The 16034-nt window shown below is 46.0% G+C and overlaps 1 protein-coding gene across 1 annotated transcript in view; it reads right to left on the reverse strand.

Annotated features, from left to right (window-relative positions):
- The window catches only part of BAZ1B (bromodomain adjacent to zinc finger domain 1B), a 769492-nt gene that overhangs the window by 201401 nt on the left and 552057 nt on the right, over window positions 1-16034 (reverse strand). The window lies entirely within an intron of this gene.

The raw sequence follows: 16034 nt of genomic DNA on the forward strand, positions 1-16034 counted from the left end.
TGTTTCTTTTTGAATTATCGAGTCTAAAGTCCATAGACATAATATTTTCATGTGTCACACAGCACCCTCAGGCTGGTGGCAGTGGTTTTACAACAAACTACCCTGATTTTTCCCGACCGTGAACACCAGTAGCGTTAAATCGCCATGTTTTTCAAGATGGCATCTGAGCCCCCTTTGTTTAACCAGGTCTTTTTTTAGTCATTTCTTTGTGGAAAGGTGCTTCTAGAGTTTCGCTCTGCGCGCCACACCAGGTTTGGTTCCTTTGTTAATTCGCCTTTGGCTGGCTTCAGGACTGAAGACTGCCTATGGCGCCCGAGTGGGGTGGGCAGGAAGTGAGGGAGGTGCCGAAACTCCCTGTGCTTAGTCTCCTAGGAGACCCAAATGCACTCTGGTCTGATTGGCCGACTGTCTGGCAAGGACAGCCACCCTGCTGGGTGAGTGACAGCTAGGCTGGAATGAATGGGAGAGAACTGACTAAAAGGCGAGTCTCTTGGCTTGGAAGGCAGAGTCGACCACTGGAACGAAAGAACCGAAGACAAGCTTGAAGAGGACGGCTGCTGCAACTCCTGGACAGTTGGTTTGCCCAGTGAAGCCCTGCTGCAGGTCCAAATCGTTAAGTTAATCTCGACAGAGAAGCCCTGCAAGGACGACTTCTCCCTTCAACTCGACACTAAGCCACCTCAATACCATTCTCTGAGCTGGTTGTATTTTCCTCAAAGTGCCAGCTTTTTGACCAGTCCCAGTGCAGAAGTCCCGAAGTCCTCCCTCTTGTCCCCACGACTGAGGCTCAGGAACAGCGAGATCTGCAGGAACTGACAAGAACAGAAGTCTTAAACAGCATCTTTTTCTTCATTTGTAAGGTACTGTGAAACAAGAGTACTTACATCTTGCACTGAAAGTGCTTGAAACATTCGCAACTAGCAGGCCTAATCAGCTTGTGACCCAACATAGAATTCTTCTCGTTACAAACTACTTCTGAGAACTTCTACAGAGACTTTACAGTTCACTTACCAGAACCATTGTTATCCTATCCAAGACTTTAGTCCATTGACTTTGGCCTAGCATATTGAATTGACTCTTCTGGTGAACTCTGTATCTGCACTGTCTAAGAAACCTGTATTTCTTTTATGTTCTGAACCTATTCCTTTTTGCTCCTCCAAAGTATTCTGAATGCCATTTTGCTCCTCCTTCAAAGTAGTCTGAATGCCTCAGAAGAATAAGTTAATTCCTTACCTGGTAACGTTCTTTCGATGGGATGGTCCGACGACGTATTCCATATCTATGACATGTAATCAGCACAGCTGTGGCGATTACATGTCATAGATATGGAATACGTCGGAGGACCCAATCCCCTCGAAACTTGAGTATAGTACTGAAGTATATTTGTGTATGATATTTAACTGCCTCCTTCTAGGGAATGTTTTATAACTGACTGTTGAATAAATTAATAAGTGTTTAACCAGAAACCTTGAGTGTAAGAGTTTATTTGCCTGTGATTGTAGACCACCAAAACAATTACTGCTCACATTCCCTCTTGAGATAAGCCTGGCTGCTCAGCTCCGCTACCAAAAACTGTAGTACAGACTTATACCAAAGGTTGGTTTTGCTTACATCTGTAGTCATAGTTGTGTGTAGTGGTCCCAAAGGGTACATACAACTCTGCCCAACAGTCGTTGAGGGATCTTGTCCGTGAAGCTTCCCGACACAAGCGGGCGTCTAGGAACTCATCCGTAGCCTAGAGTCTCGAATCGGGGAGCTGCACGACAATATCATGGCGAGCAGCGACTTGGTCTGCACCGTGGCGGTCTTCAGTGACAACAGCGGTTGGTTGCACCTTCCCCAGCAAAGCCACTATCCTCTTCTCAGAAGGCGACGTTCGGCAGGCGACCGCGTGGAGCCTGGCTCCCAGGAATAGAGCGTTCTGTGACAGAATCAAGCAGGTCTTTGGAGAATTGACGGAGAACCCCAGCCCAGTCAGTAGCTGGATGGTCCTCTGTGTGTTCGACGGCTACTTCCCCTGAATGGGCCCGGATGAGCCAAGCATCGAGGTATGGGCACACATGTATCCCTCAAGACGCAGATGGCCCGCCACTGGTGCTAGGCACTCTGAACACCCTGGGTGCCGAATTTAGGCCAAAAGGGAGGGTCTTGAATTGGTAGCGTCTTCCCTGCACTACGGCACGTAAGAACTTTCTATGTTTTCTGTAAATGGGGACTGGAAGGAGGCGTCCTCCAGATCCACCGATTTCAAGAAGTCTCCTTCCTCCAGTTTGCAGAGCATGTGCAGCAACGTGACCATCTAGACTTTTTGGCCCTTTATGAACTTGAGAAGCCACCAGCCATACCGTATGTCCCCTTCCCCCCCCCCCACAGACCCCCCAGTCTTCTTTTTGACCAAGTAGTACCTGGAGTAGACTCTGGAGCTCCAGAGTCGTTTTGGAAGTAGTTCTATCGCCCCTTTCTTTAGGATGGCCCGCAACTCTAGCAGGAGCTGAGGAATGCGCTGCCCCGTGGGGTGGGGGTGGGTAGGGAAATCAGGTGACTATTGCTGAAGCTCCAGGATATGTCAGTGGGAGAATGCGTCCAGCACCCATCTGATGGAGATCTTTTCCCACTCGCTGACAAATCCCATCAGCTCGCCTCCCACCAGGGTGCATGGGTGGGGGTCAGACATACAGGCCAGTTCAGTCCTGCTTCAGCGCTTGCGTTCTGCCTTGGGGGCGGTGATGGCACAGACCATCTCCACTGAAATCCTTAGAACGACCTCCGTAGGCCTCCTGGGTCGTGGACCGTTGACGGCACGATGAGGAGTTTCCACCAAAATCTTTCATCGATCTGCTTGACTTTCCGCCGGAGGAGCGAAAAGAGCAGAGGTGCTGCTGGAGAGTGCCCAGGGCATGTGCAGTCTGTCAGTCTTGATGGCCTGCAAGGATTAGTCAACGACTTTCCCGAAGAGGTTATCCCGGAAGGGCATGTCCAGCACTGTCTGGACCTCCTGGCGGAAATTGGTGGCCTTCAGTCATCCTCTATGACTGAGGCAGACACTGCTCCCCATTGGTCAGAAACCTGTATCAGCGATGTGCAGGGCACTGTGATGGCATGGTCTGAAGCCACCCTCCCCCCCCCCCCAATCCCATGGAAGGAGTGTGATCGCCTCTACCAGCTTGTCGTTGGGCAGGAACTTCAGAATGGGGACCAGCTAGTACCACAGTTCCCTGTCATACCAAAACTCAAATTATCTTCCACTATAACGACCAAACCTGAAACACTTGTGTAAGAGCATGATACAAATAAAATATATCATGTATATCAAAGAACAAGTTACTTGCCAACTGGCAACGTTCTTTCGACTGGATGTTCCTCCAACGTATTCCACATCTTTGACATGTAATGTCCACAGCTGTGTAGTTCGGAAACCTTTTCGGCAGAGGGCGTCCTGCATCGAGTCGATGTCCCTCGAAGGTCTCCGTCGAGGCCAACGTCAGCGGATGTTATAAATAGGACGGCCATAGCCTCAGTTTATATTTTTTCCTCCATAACTTGTGACATGCACATATCCAATGGCAGCACATATCCTTGCGCAAACGTAAGCTGCAATCGCATAGGAAATTCTCCAGAGGGGCAGGCTGGGGGGGCGATGTGGAATACGTTGGAGGAACATCCAATCGAAAGAACGTTACCAGTTGGTAAGTAACTTGTTCTTCGAATGGATTGTGTCCTCCAACGTATTCCACATCTTTGACAGGCTCCCAAAGCAGTACCAGAAAATGGAGGAGGGAAAGAATTTAGAGCACCCAATCAGATGGCAGAATAAAGAACCGCCATACCAAAGGCCATATCTTGACCATGTAGTGTATCAAGGGAGTAATGTTTAACAAAGGTGTGGATAGAAGCCCATGTGGCTGCATCACAAATATTCCGAATAGGAACACCCCTCTGCAGGGCTGTGGAAGTAGCCACGCCCCTAGTGGAACTAGCTTGCAACCCTTCAGGAGGGTCCTTGCCCGCCAAACGGTAACATTCAGTAATGGTGAGAATAATCCACCTAGACAAGGTCTGTTTTGCAACAGCCTGGCCCAATCAGTGACCAGCATAGCTCACAAAGAGTTAATCGTCCACTCCGACTCTGGACATCCTAGAAATCTAAAAGCTCAGAGCTCACCTAGGGTTACCCGACGGCGCTGTATCTTCAAGCGCTCGTCTGAAGAATGTTCTTACTTTAAGATTCATTTGATTTCCCAATTACTTAAAGGCCTCACTGTGCTCCAGCCGTCCCCTTTCCAGGTGTCTGTTGGGGATCTGAATTTGGTTTTGAAATTCCTCATGGGTGCTCCCTTTGAACCTTTGCACTCTTGTCCTTTGAGATGGTCTTTCAAGACAGTGTTCTTGGTTGCGGTTACTTCCGCTTGCAGAGAGTGAATTGCAGGCACTTTCCTCTAAGCCGCCCTTTACGGTGTTCTACAAGGATAGAGTTGTACGTCCATCCTTTCTACCCAAGGTAGCGTCTGAATTTCATTTGAGCCCGAAAGTGGTTCTTCCTTCATTCTATCCTCCCCATCCTGGTAAGGAAGAGTAGCGACCTAGGAGATCCTTACCAGGATGAGGAGGAAGATAGAATGAAGGAAGAATCACTTTCGGGGACCACCACATACAATTAGGACTACAGGTGCAAGCAAAACCAACCTTTGGTTTAAGTCTGTACTACAGTGTGTGGTAGCGAGCCGAGCAGCCAGGCAACCAAAGGAAACTAGAGTAAAACATGAGCGAGTGGGAAAAAGGCTCACACTCTCCAGGTAAAAAATGAAGTCCTCAAAATACAGCAAAGTTGCGTGGGGTCTCTAAGCTGAAGGGAATGCGCATATTTTGAGAATTCTCCCTAACAATGCATTGCCCCTGAAAGGGTGTCCTTTGGGGTAGAATAATCCCTACTCTTTGAACTTTGTGATTTGGAGGATTGGGGCATCGAGGATATTGAGTTTTGACGTCTTTGCCTTGAGCAGGGTGTCACGCGTTTAATTAAATCACTCGTTTGAGCATTTTCCAGGGGCCGTTGATTAGTCTTTCGACGCATGGTCACCGGAACCCAAGGATTTACCAGATTTGGTTGCGGTGTCCGAAACTGACTTTGGCATCTGTTTTGGGGGACTGTGTGGCGACTGCGATGGCCCAGAGGACAGGGATTGTTTGGACCTTCCCTTCGACACAGCGTGTGGCTCATCGGTCGACGATGTGATCGACTGTCGGCCATGGGAGAGGTTCTTGGTCTGGCGTGTAATCTAGGTGCTTGAGCCACCGGGTATTGTCTCCGTAGCAGAGCCGCTGGCCTGCCTGTTGGAAGTTAAGGACTCGCACGCAGGTATCCGTCGGGTCCCGATCACCCTCAGTGTTGCTTAGGACGCCGACATTGCTTGAGGCTCCCTCGACATCCATGGCGGCCTCTGCCTCCATGGCGTGGTGGGCCCAGCACTTAGTTTTTGGGAAATATGGATTATCTAAGTAAGATGGAATATGAAACTCCCCCCCCCCCCCCCCCCCCCCGCTCCCTCCAATCTCCCTACTGTACAGGGCTGAGGCCACAGGTAAAATTCTTTGAGACGGAGTCGTTGTCGACGAGTGGTTTTGTCCTCTAAAGCCGTGGCCAGAGATCTTACAGTGTACGGTCGTCAAAAGGACAGAAAGAAAGTCTAAACTCTTTATAAGTAATGCCATCAGCAAGAATAAGAAACTTTCCAACATGCGTGCGACTACAATGGTGGGGAAAAAAACTGAGGCACCTCGACGCGTGAAGGACCATGGATACAGTGTACGTCACACTAGCGATAGTATTACTGGCACGCCCAGTCAACGTCCCTTTTCACGTTTCGAAAACAAACAAATATAATACTCTGCAGCTACCACTAGATCTGCTTCTCTGGACATGGGGTACTGCTTTGCTTGTGGTAACATTTCTGCTGGTTCAAGCTGAATTTTGACTGCTCCCGCTCAACTCAATAGACCCACATCATATGGACTGTTAGCCCATAAAACTATTGGACCTTTTTCTAAATCCTTCCTGGAAAAATAACTTTCACCAATGCCATTCTCTGTATTTCCCTATTCTCCACTTTTATCCAATATGTAAGGCTTATGAAAAATACGAAATAATCTGAATACTCGTCTCTGAACAACTCTTCGTCTGTCAAGTCTGTTAATCTATATCCGTCAAGAGCCATTACTGTTCTACATGCTCTTCCTTCATCATCCATCACATGGACAACCACACTTTTCCTCTCCTACACTGCTGCCTCTAGTTCTATGGGAATAACCTGTCCTTCCTCGTCATCCATGGGTATTTGTGGCCTAAACAAAAATGTATCAATTATTCTCAGCAATTTGCCTATGAATCCAATAAGCCATGTCAACAAAATGTTTACTGCATACAAAAATAATTCTGGAACTAAGCGGACACCTCGTAATGCTTTTTGGCCTGTAAGTGTTAGTATGCATTCTCGTATATTCGTGTAATGTAACCCTGGAGTGGAACATATCCTCCCTTTGTCAGTAAAAGATATGGTCATGTTCCGTTTTGTCCTCAATTCACATCCTAATATGTAAACTGCTGTCTGTCGAGAATACAATAATGGCATAGATGCATCATGTTCTATTGAAATTGGTAATTAGCCAATAAAAGGAACTAAACTCATAGCCCCAGAGAAACCATGCGCATTCATGGCAATGCCAGACATTGGATACTTTCCCTCCCGAACACAGGAACGATTTGCTCCAGTGCCTACAAGAAACAAAAAAGGTCTCGCTTCCCATCTCTACCCTGACCCTCGGTTCCTCTTAGGGGTCTGGTGTCACTGACGGTATTGAACACATTAGGTAACTGTGGGCTTTCCTATTGTGGATATAAATTCATCCCTTAACCCATAAAAAGGATTTGCTCCCACCACCATCACACTGCCTATCCTAAGTGTAGGTGTTTGTGGGGCTCCTGTATTTATATTACATTGTGGCATCATCACTGGTTGTGTATTTGTGTTTGCATGGGCGCCTGTTGTGGTAAATTCTGAGGAGAAAAATTAAGTGTTACCGGAGTGACTAACATACTCCTAGTCCATAGTCTCCTCCATCCTGTATGTGCGTCCCTCGCTAGGGACGCGAACAGAACCCTTTTCCCACTAGAAAACAAACACTTTCCCTTTAAATTTATACACGTCAGGGTGTGGCCATGGGAGCATGCGCTCCCTTAAACCTGCCCACCAGTGCCACACCTCAGTCCCCTTTGACGCGTCGCCTGTATTAAAAGGTTCAAAAGTGCTGCTCTTTTTTTAGGGGGGGTGGGGGGGAATAATGGTGTGACATACAGAGGAAAGGAGACCATTGATTAGGAGCATGGTAGTCACTCCGGCGAGTAACAATTACTCATACGTCCCCTTTACTCCTTCCTGTATCAAACTGTGCGCCGTGTGATGGAGGTGGTGAGCACCGCACCCCGTCACCCCAGTGAGAGTGGCTTCTACTGCAGGGGTGGTGAAGGTCTTCCCCCTTCAAGAGGGTTTCCCGCGACCACCAAGTCAGAACGAGGGCTGCCGAGACAACCACTAGATCATTCCATTGTCCACTGGCCTGACACCATTGGCTGTTAAGCCACTCTTGCAAAACATGCATTTACTTAGTCCCACACGCAGGAGGCCATCATCCCCAACAGTCGCATTACTTTGCGTACAGTCACCTCGTGACTGGCTACATAGTGAGGGATTTCGAACAGCATGTTTTGAACCCTCTCATTGGAGGGAAGACAAGGCAGTCTTCTGTTTGAACTAGTGCTCCCAGAAATTGTTTCACTTGGCTGGGGTCTAGACTGGACTTTATTGAACATCCCAAACTGAAAAGTAGATCTACAGTCATTTGGGTGTTGGATAGGCATGTTCCGTGCGAATCCTGTTATTAGCTAGTCGTCGAGGTAAGGATAGACTGGCACACACGGGCAAGTACCGGCATAAGTACTGCTTTCCCGCTTGTTACGCTGCTACTGCTACGCTGTTGGAGTTCCTTTGGACCGTGAATTCTGCTAATTGAAGAATGGTGACTTTTGTGACTTCTTGTCACCGTGTTAGACACAAACCTGGTTCCTCTCACGGACGCTGGCTATTGTGACTTTGATCCCGCCCTAGAATGGCAGGTATTGGCTCTCACTTCCAACCTATGGTTGCTTCTAATTACAAACTGCTCGCGCACACACACACACACAGGCAAGTACCGGCATAAGTACCACTTACCCGCGTTAACTGCGGTCTGTGGCAATAATCTGTCGGTTACTCGATTGCTTCATGAATGTTAGTATATGTTTTTATCCTGTGCGATTTCCCTTTTATTTCTTCATTGCTTATTTTTTATTTTTTCTGTTAGAGAGTAAGTTGGCTGTTACAATTCACATTCCCTGGTAAGCCAACATAATCATTTTGTGACACTCTAGTTTATAACTGATAAATGGTGTTTTACACCTATAAACTTACTTCAAACATGCCTGATAATGCATGCTCTCGCCACAATTTGGCCGCTTGTGGCCAGGTGGCAGTCCAATCTCCTAGATTTTTTTCAGCCATTGCACTAACTGTTTTAGCGCCACGCCCCTGTGGCCCAATATTGCCTTCCAAATGCCCTTTTCCATCTGTACCGAGCGAAGCCTACCAAACTACACTCTAATTACCTCTCAAGGCCACAAATCTCTGGACCCAATGTCCTTTCCTCTACCATTAATCAATCATCTTCTGGCTGTAAAACACTGCAGGCCTATACGAACACACACCCATTGTCCGATGTCACCATGCTTAACTGGGTCAATCCTCACTCACTGGCCCCATGCAAAGCGTCAGCCCCATCTCCAATAAAATCCCTTCTTTGCACCCCGACGCCTCTGATATTTCCATCCATGCGTCTTCGAGTGCCTTACCCATTTCCTTGAAGTCTGACGAAGCCCTTGCAGGAGTTTCTTTCCACTCCTCAGCCATTCGGTCTTCGTTGTTCATTCATTCGCTATGCCTACTCCAAGAGTGCCACAAGCAATGCCCCCAGCTCTCCCCCCCCCCCCCCCCCAACAACTTGCATTCATTCAAGCTGCTCTTAACTCCATCAATCTTGCAATCTCCACCATGAGCAAACTGTTTGACACCATCAATCATAAACTTGCAAATCAGTCTACACTTTTCGAAGAACTTGCCAAATGGCTACATGCACATGGCTCTCCTACCACCATACAGTACACTAATCTTTCTGTGGCTCACTCACAAACACCGCCGCCAAACTGTTCAGACGCTTTTGCTGCCAATGATCGAGAACTCAACATTCCTTCCTTAGATTGCTTCTTTGTTCCTCCGACCACTAACCTTCCTTCATTTCCGGGTGTCAGACCCATCGTGACCCATTCTCCTCCATTGTTTCCCGTCTTGCAGGGTGCCCCTGCTGTCACTGCTCCCACCTCAACCTTGCCCTGACAACATTTCCGAGCCTCTCCCTAGCTCACCGCATCTACCTGCTCCTGAACTGTCTTCACCTGTGCCTGCTCCCGCTCCCTCTCTCCTTTGTGAGCCAGTCTCCATTCCTTACCCTGACCCAATATCAGATGCTTCCTCCCACATCCCAATTTTGCCCTCATCCTTAAATTTGTCTCCTGAGGCCCCTATGGCTCCCAAATCCATTCCTATTGCTAAATTATCAAATCGAAGATCCTGCCCTGCAACTAAGAAAACGAATAAATGTGGCCGGCCTAAAACACTCCAAACACACTCTCAGCCTTTTTCAAAGCTTTAGGGCAATCCTCCAAATCCTCCATGTCTTCCACGGCTCTGGTGGTGCCGTCTCAACCTCAAATTCCCTCTATTTCTAACACGATGCCCCCTGCCTTATCCTCAGGGCCACAACCCCTTCCCTCTGATGCCATTCACCCAGTTTCTCTCTCCCCCTAAAGTCAATTAGTTCACTCCCTTGAACATCACAAGCTCCCTCATCAGTCGCTTGCTCACTCAGCTCACTCGCAATCCACACCTCTCCAAATTCCTTCCATTCCCTCAACCTTCCCCACAAATCCCACCATCATCGATGCTCAATTTCACTACAAAGCAAGCGTTGATGCTCATCTAGCCTTGCGTTTGTGTCATCTGCAAATGTCGACAGGTCCCTCAATCACATCGGCCTCTACGCCGCTTGACCTAGTTCCTATCACTCCAGTTGAAACAAACTTGTACAGATTGCTTCTTTAGCAACAAAGCATATTACTTTTCTACAACCTCCTGTACTGCCTCCATCTCAAAAGCATATCTCTACTGGTTCTGCCCCATCAGACTTAAAAGCCAGTGTTGATGCTTATCTAGCTTCGCGATTGGGTCCTCCCAAGGACCATCATGTTGAATCTGAGCTCGCAACACATATTCCTTCAGCTCAGACAATACAAGATGAGGAGAATGCCTTGCGCTCATGTCTCAGAGCACCTTCTTCAAAAAGGGTTACTACAAGCTCACTTGCTAAACCCTTTTCTAAATCTTCAGTGTCCAGTCGCATCCCCTCTCACTATTATTCTCAAGTGTCGAGAGGGGAACTTTCCTAAATATGATTTAAACTGTGTGAGCGTTTTGAAGATCTTTGGAGACATTGAGGATTTGCTTGATATCACAACCCATGACAGACCAGATCGAATTTGTATCCGACACTTGCTTCTCTGTGGTTAGACTTCGCATCCCTTCTGGCGTAGTCTGGAACACAATTTGGCGTTGCAAAATGCAACTTTTTGAACTAGGCTTCTGGCTCTAGATCCGGAATCTACCTCGCATCCGATAAAACCCTCCAAGACTAAAGTTAACATCTATCAGGGCACCACTAACAAATCTACTAATGGCTGTACATAATCTTACTGCCCGTCCTAACCAGCAAATCTCTCAACTTCCTTACCCTTGAAACTTGCAAGCTGGAATACTCTAGTCAATGCACATTTGCATATCTCCATGTCTCACCTATCTCGCTCCTACCATATCGTAGCCCTTCAAAAAACCTGGCTACTAACTCCCCAGTATGGGATGGTTTCGATCTTACTTTGCTTCCAGCTCTACCTAGCAAGGGCAGACCCTCCTCGGGCCTGCTAGTTGCGGTTAATTTTCAGATGGGCCTCCGTTTCACCTTGGGCATCAGTGTAGGCCCACATTCAATTGGTGAAGATTATCCATCGCACCTTTACCATTGCACTGGTCAACATCTACCGCAACCCTCTTGGACAAACTGATGAATCTTTCGTCGATGGCCTGGCTTCTATACTTGACACAGATCTAACAACTCCCCATATTTCACACACAATTGTCCTGGGTGACAAATCTTGACTGTTGGAATCAAGCTCGATTTAATCAATCAACATCTATGTGGTCTTTTATGATGCAACGTAATTTCCATATGGTCAACGGTGCGGTCCCAGGTGACGTCCCCCCTCGATGCACTTGGCATCAAGGATCTAGTTCGAGCACCATTGACTACATTTATGTCGATTCTACACTGTTCCAATACATAGACAGCTTTACCCTCATTGATCAAACTCCATGATCACAAACTGCTTTCTATGCACATTCAGTGGTCTAATTTTCATGAAAAAAAATCACTACTTCTCGTCTGAACTTTCAATCAATTCAGCTAGATCACGAGTGCGCTGGAATCTTTCTACCTTGTCATCATTCAATCATAGTATTGAATAGAATGCCCAATCGCCTCATCCTGCTCACTACTGAGCTATTGGGCCCTTTTGTCAATACCCTTACTACTCTGAGACAGTTGAATCAGACATCAACACTCCTGTGATCTGGATATTCAGTCAACAAAAGCTGATTATCGGAGAGTGCGAAAAGCTATCCTACGACTAAACTCACATGTAATCGTGACCTTTCCAACCTTAAATGCAGATACAAGAATTGGATTAGAAGCAAAAAGGCTTCTCTTTTTCAACATGATAGTGAAGTGATGCTAAGGTCAATGAGGAACAAGAACTCAAGATCCATGTGGCAATTACTTCACGTTCAGACATCCAACTCACAGGGTGCTCTACAGATCAATGGGGTCTCTGATTCGGCTAGGTTGACCCATTTCTCGACTTTATACGCTGATCTAGAATTCTCCAATTACAAATCTCATTCAAACACTCGCATCCCTTGGGAGAGTTGACTTTACACAAGACCAAATCATGAAAGCAAGCTCGTCCTGAGCTGCCAGCCGAGATGGCCTCTCCAACATGATTTTTAAGGCTCATCCTCTTGAATGGGCTCATGTTTTACACATCATATTTTGCAATATTCTAAAGCATCAGCTAATTCCCCCCTCGTGGAAGACATCACTAATCATTCCGATCGTTAAAAAGGGCGATCAGAGCTTACCATCCAATTATCGCCCCATTGCGCTTCTTGATGCGCCGGGTAAACTTTTCTGTAAATTAATCCTCTGTGATTTTAATACATGGACCAAAAGTTTTCATCGCTGTGATCCCCAGCAATCGGGCTGTTTTTCAGGCCTAGGCACCACTATTGATCTAATTTGTCTTAACGCACTCAAAGCACAATGTCATGCCACCAAACAGCACATTTTTTTTCGCTTTTGTGGACCTTCATGCGGCGTTTGACTGTTAGCCAACCACTACCCTTTGCTAAACTAATTTGTGATCATTGTCCACCCACCCTCTGACATAAATTCTGCGTTACACTGACACTTTTATCCAGATCCGTCTCTCCTTAGACGGGCGTCTATCTCCAAGTATTCCTAAAGCCTGCGGATTAAAACAGGGCTGTCTGTTGGCCTCGGCCGTTTTCAATTATTTTATCCAAGACGTGAAACTTGCCTTCGAAAACATCAATTCAGATTCCCCCAAATTTAATAATCATCCAGTTAAAGCATTACTTTATGCCGATGATCAGGTCCTCAGCTCTAAAACTCATTCTGGTTTACAGACTCTACTAAAAGCATTTCATAATTATATTTTCTGCAATGAACTAAGAGTACATACCACTAAAACTCAAACTACCATTCTGCCCGAGAAAACACAGACCACTAACACATGTGGCACAAATCAGATCCCCTTAACTGTGGTCTCACAATATACCTATCTCGGGATGATCTTCGAGGGCAAGCCGCACGCTTCTGGCCATATCCTACATCTGAGCTCCAAATTAAAAACTGTACCTCTCAGGCTTCCATTATAATGTCTAAATATGGCAAATTCCCAGCGATTCCTGCATTACAATTTTGGAACCACAAAGTTACTCCTACTCTATGGCCTTGAAACTATTAATGAAGATTTGTCATCGCTCCTTATCTCATGGGAAGCCAAATTTTGGCAACATGTGTTATACCTACCACAATGTACACCCTGTGCATGGATCAGGTTTGAACTAGGTCTAGTCTCATTACAAGCACTGCATAATTGGCGAACCTGCGCTCTTTAGAAAGTGCTTGATTTCAACTACTCATACATACATTTTACAACTGCTTTCTAATTATGTTTTCTGTTAAACATGTTTTCATACATACTTGTCGGACAAGGACATAATATATCTTGACAAATGCAGAAGTTTCAATTGATACCCTAGTAACAAACCCAGACAGAGCAAAATTCAAAATTTAGCAGACCGATTGGCTGTCGACTAGAGATCTCGGCCTACAATACAAAGACGGGGATGGCTTGAGATTCCCTCAACAAAAATTCTTAATTTAGCACCGTATTTGATGCTTTCACCAACCTTGCAATATCGTTTGGGTATTCTTCGTTTGAGGTTCAATCTTTGGATCACATGGGACATTCAATTCAGGCGCAAGCTTCTCCCATCGGATAATGTTTGTCGCTTTTGCATGTCACCTGACACTCACAAAACACTTATTCATCTAATCACAGAATGTGCACCACTCCGTAATAAACTAGAAACATTTCTCAAAGTATTGTAAATATTTAGGTCTTTTAAACCTTCAAGACTGCTGGGCAGCAATTCTAAATTCATCTTGCTTACCAATACAAATAGCTACTGTTAATTTTTTGAATTGTCTGATGCTTGAACCGGCTGTTAATCTTTTCAGTCTAAACTTATTCTTTGGTTTTTAGAATGATGCATTTGCTTTATATTGCTTTTTTTTCTTGCTTCGCTTTGTTGTTTTATGTTACATTTTGCTGTTTTTAATGACTGTTCTCTCAAATTGTTGTATATTGATTGTTTTATATTTGAAAGGTTCATTAAGTTCAAATAAACAAATAAAAACATTTAAAAAATAGACTGGAATGGACTGCCTGCGCAGGTGAGCCGCTGCTACTGCCAGAACCTTTGTAAATACCCTTGGGGCTGAGGGAATGCCGAAGGGAAGGACCTTGAAATTATAGTGTTTGACCTCTATCATGAATCTTTGGTATTTTCTGTGTGCTGGCAGCATTGAAATATGAAAGTATGCACCTTTCATGTCCAATGTTCCCATGTAATTCCCATGTTAGTAGAGGGATTACCAATTTCAGAGTTGTCATTCAAAACTTTTGTGGTTTGACAAATGTGTTCACTAGGCGCAAGTCTAGCACAGGGCCTATGGTGAGATCCTTTTTGGGTACAAGGAAGTACACTGAATAAATACCCTTGTTTACCTGTAGAACGGGTACATCAATTGCGCCCTTTTCTTGCAGGATCTCGACCTCTTGTAGTAGGATCTTCAGATGTTCTGGAGACAATCGTCTGGATGTTGGTGGTCGGCTGAACTCGATACAGTAACCGTGAGTGACGGTCTTGAGCACCCACTGGTCCAGGGTAATTCCTTCAGTGCAGTGTCACTGAGAAATCATTTAGAAATCTCATAAGGTTAAAATTCCTTTTCTTGGGTGAACTACTGTTCCCAAGAAAAGAAATGTGAAATTGACTACTTACCTTTTCTCTTTGTAGGTCCAGCACACACACCATCTTATGTGGAGTGCTGGGGGTTACATAGTAGCCCTTTATCCTACTTCCTCTTGTAACTTGTTTATGTTACTCTCACTAATTTAAATGCTGGTGGCAGTGATTTACTTGTTGCTACCATTGTGTTTTTCTACTGCAGGCTGAACCCTAAGCTGCAGTACAGCACCCATGGGTGACCATTTTGTAAAAATGGCCTGTCTTTTCGCCATTTTCTGTTTGTGAGATCTTTCTTTGGTTTTACTCTGTGCGTTGACAGATTTGAACCCAAGTAGGCCCAAGGCCGGGTCTTCACCAAAATTCGATGACGATCCGACGGTGGATGAAGATCTTCACCAGTAGCAGATCCCCGCTGCTGGTCTCTGTCCTGCGTTGAAGACTAACAAGCAAAAATCGGTCAAAATGTTAAACTTTTTATGTAAAAAAGTTCAAAATAGCACGGAGAGCAACTTGAGGACCTCCCCGGCCACCCCCCGCCCCCAACACTGAAGCATGCGTTAAAAATCTGAAGACTCATTGGATGGGGCAGTATGACCCAGAGAGCAGCGATTGGTTTAGAGAAGTACAGTTTGAAAGTGAAACTTTTCTTTTACCTAGGATTCCCAGCCTGACTGGGAATATTCATGAGCATGTGAATCCATACCAGACACCATGCTGGAGAACTGGAACTCTCCAGCCTCCATCCCTTGAAGTGTCCTGAAGGGGCCAGCACCATGAAAGTCCGCATTTCTTTATCCTCTGGTGTTGCATCTTCAAGTTGGCCCTGCCTGGTAATAGAACTCGAACCTGCAAACCATGGGCACCCCTTGCCCGAAGGAGGGATGGGGGTGCTGGGAGGATAAGCAAAACGCAACTGTTCCAGTCTCCCACTGCCGCACCCCCTGGTTCTCCATAGTTTAACATTGGGTGGAAAGCCTTTTGTCTTTTAACTCCCTCTTTACTTACCACCTTTGGTCGTCAAAGGAGGAGCGCTAACTTGTCTTTGGACCAATGGGTAGTCTGCTTTTAAACAGTTCTGAACTATTTGAAATCACCACCACAAGCCCATTGGATCCTTTCAGAGAACACCTTCACTGGATTACTTTGTCATGGAACCTGTGCCTT

Source organism: Ambystoma mexicanum, chromosome 9 (genome assembly GCF_040938575.1).
Source record: "Ambystoma mexicanum isolate Mex_15411 chromosome 9, UKY_AmexF1_1, whole genome shotgun sequence".
Classification (NCBI taxonomy): Eukaryota; Metazoa; Chordata; class Amphibia; order Caudata; family Ambystomatidae; genus Ambystoma; species Ambystoma mexicanum.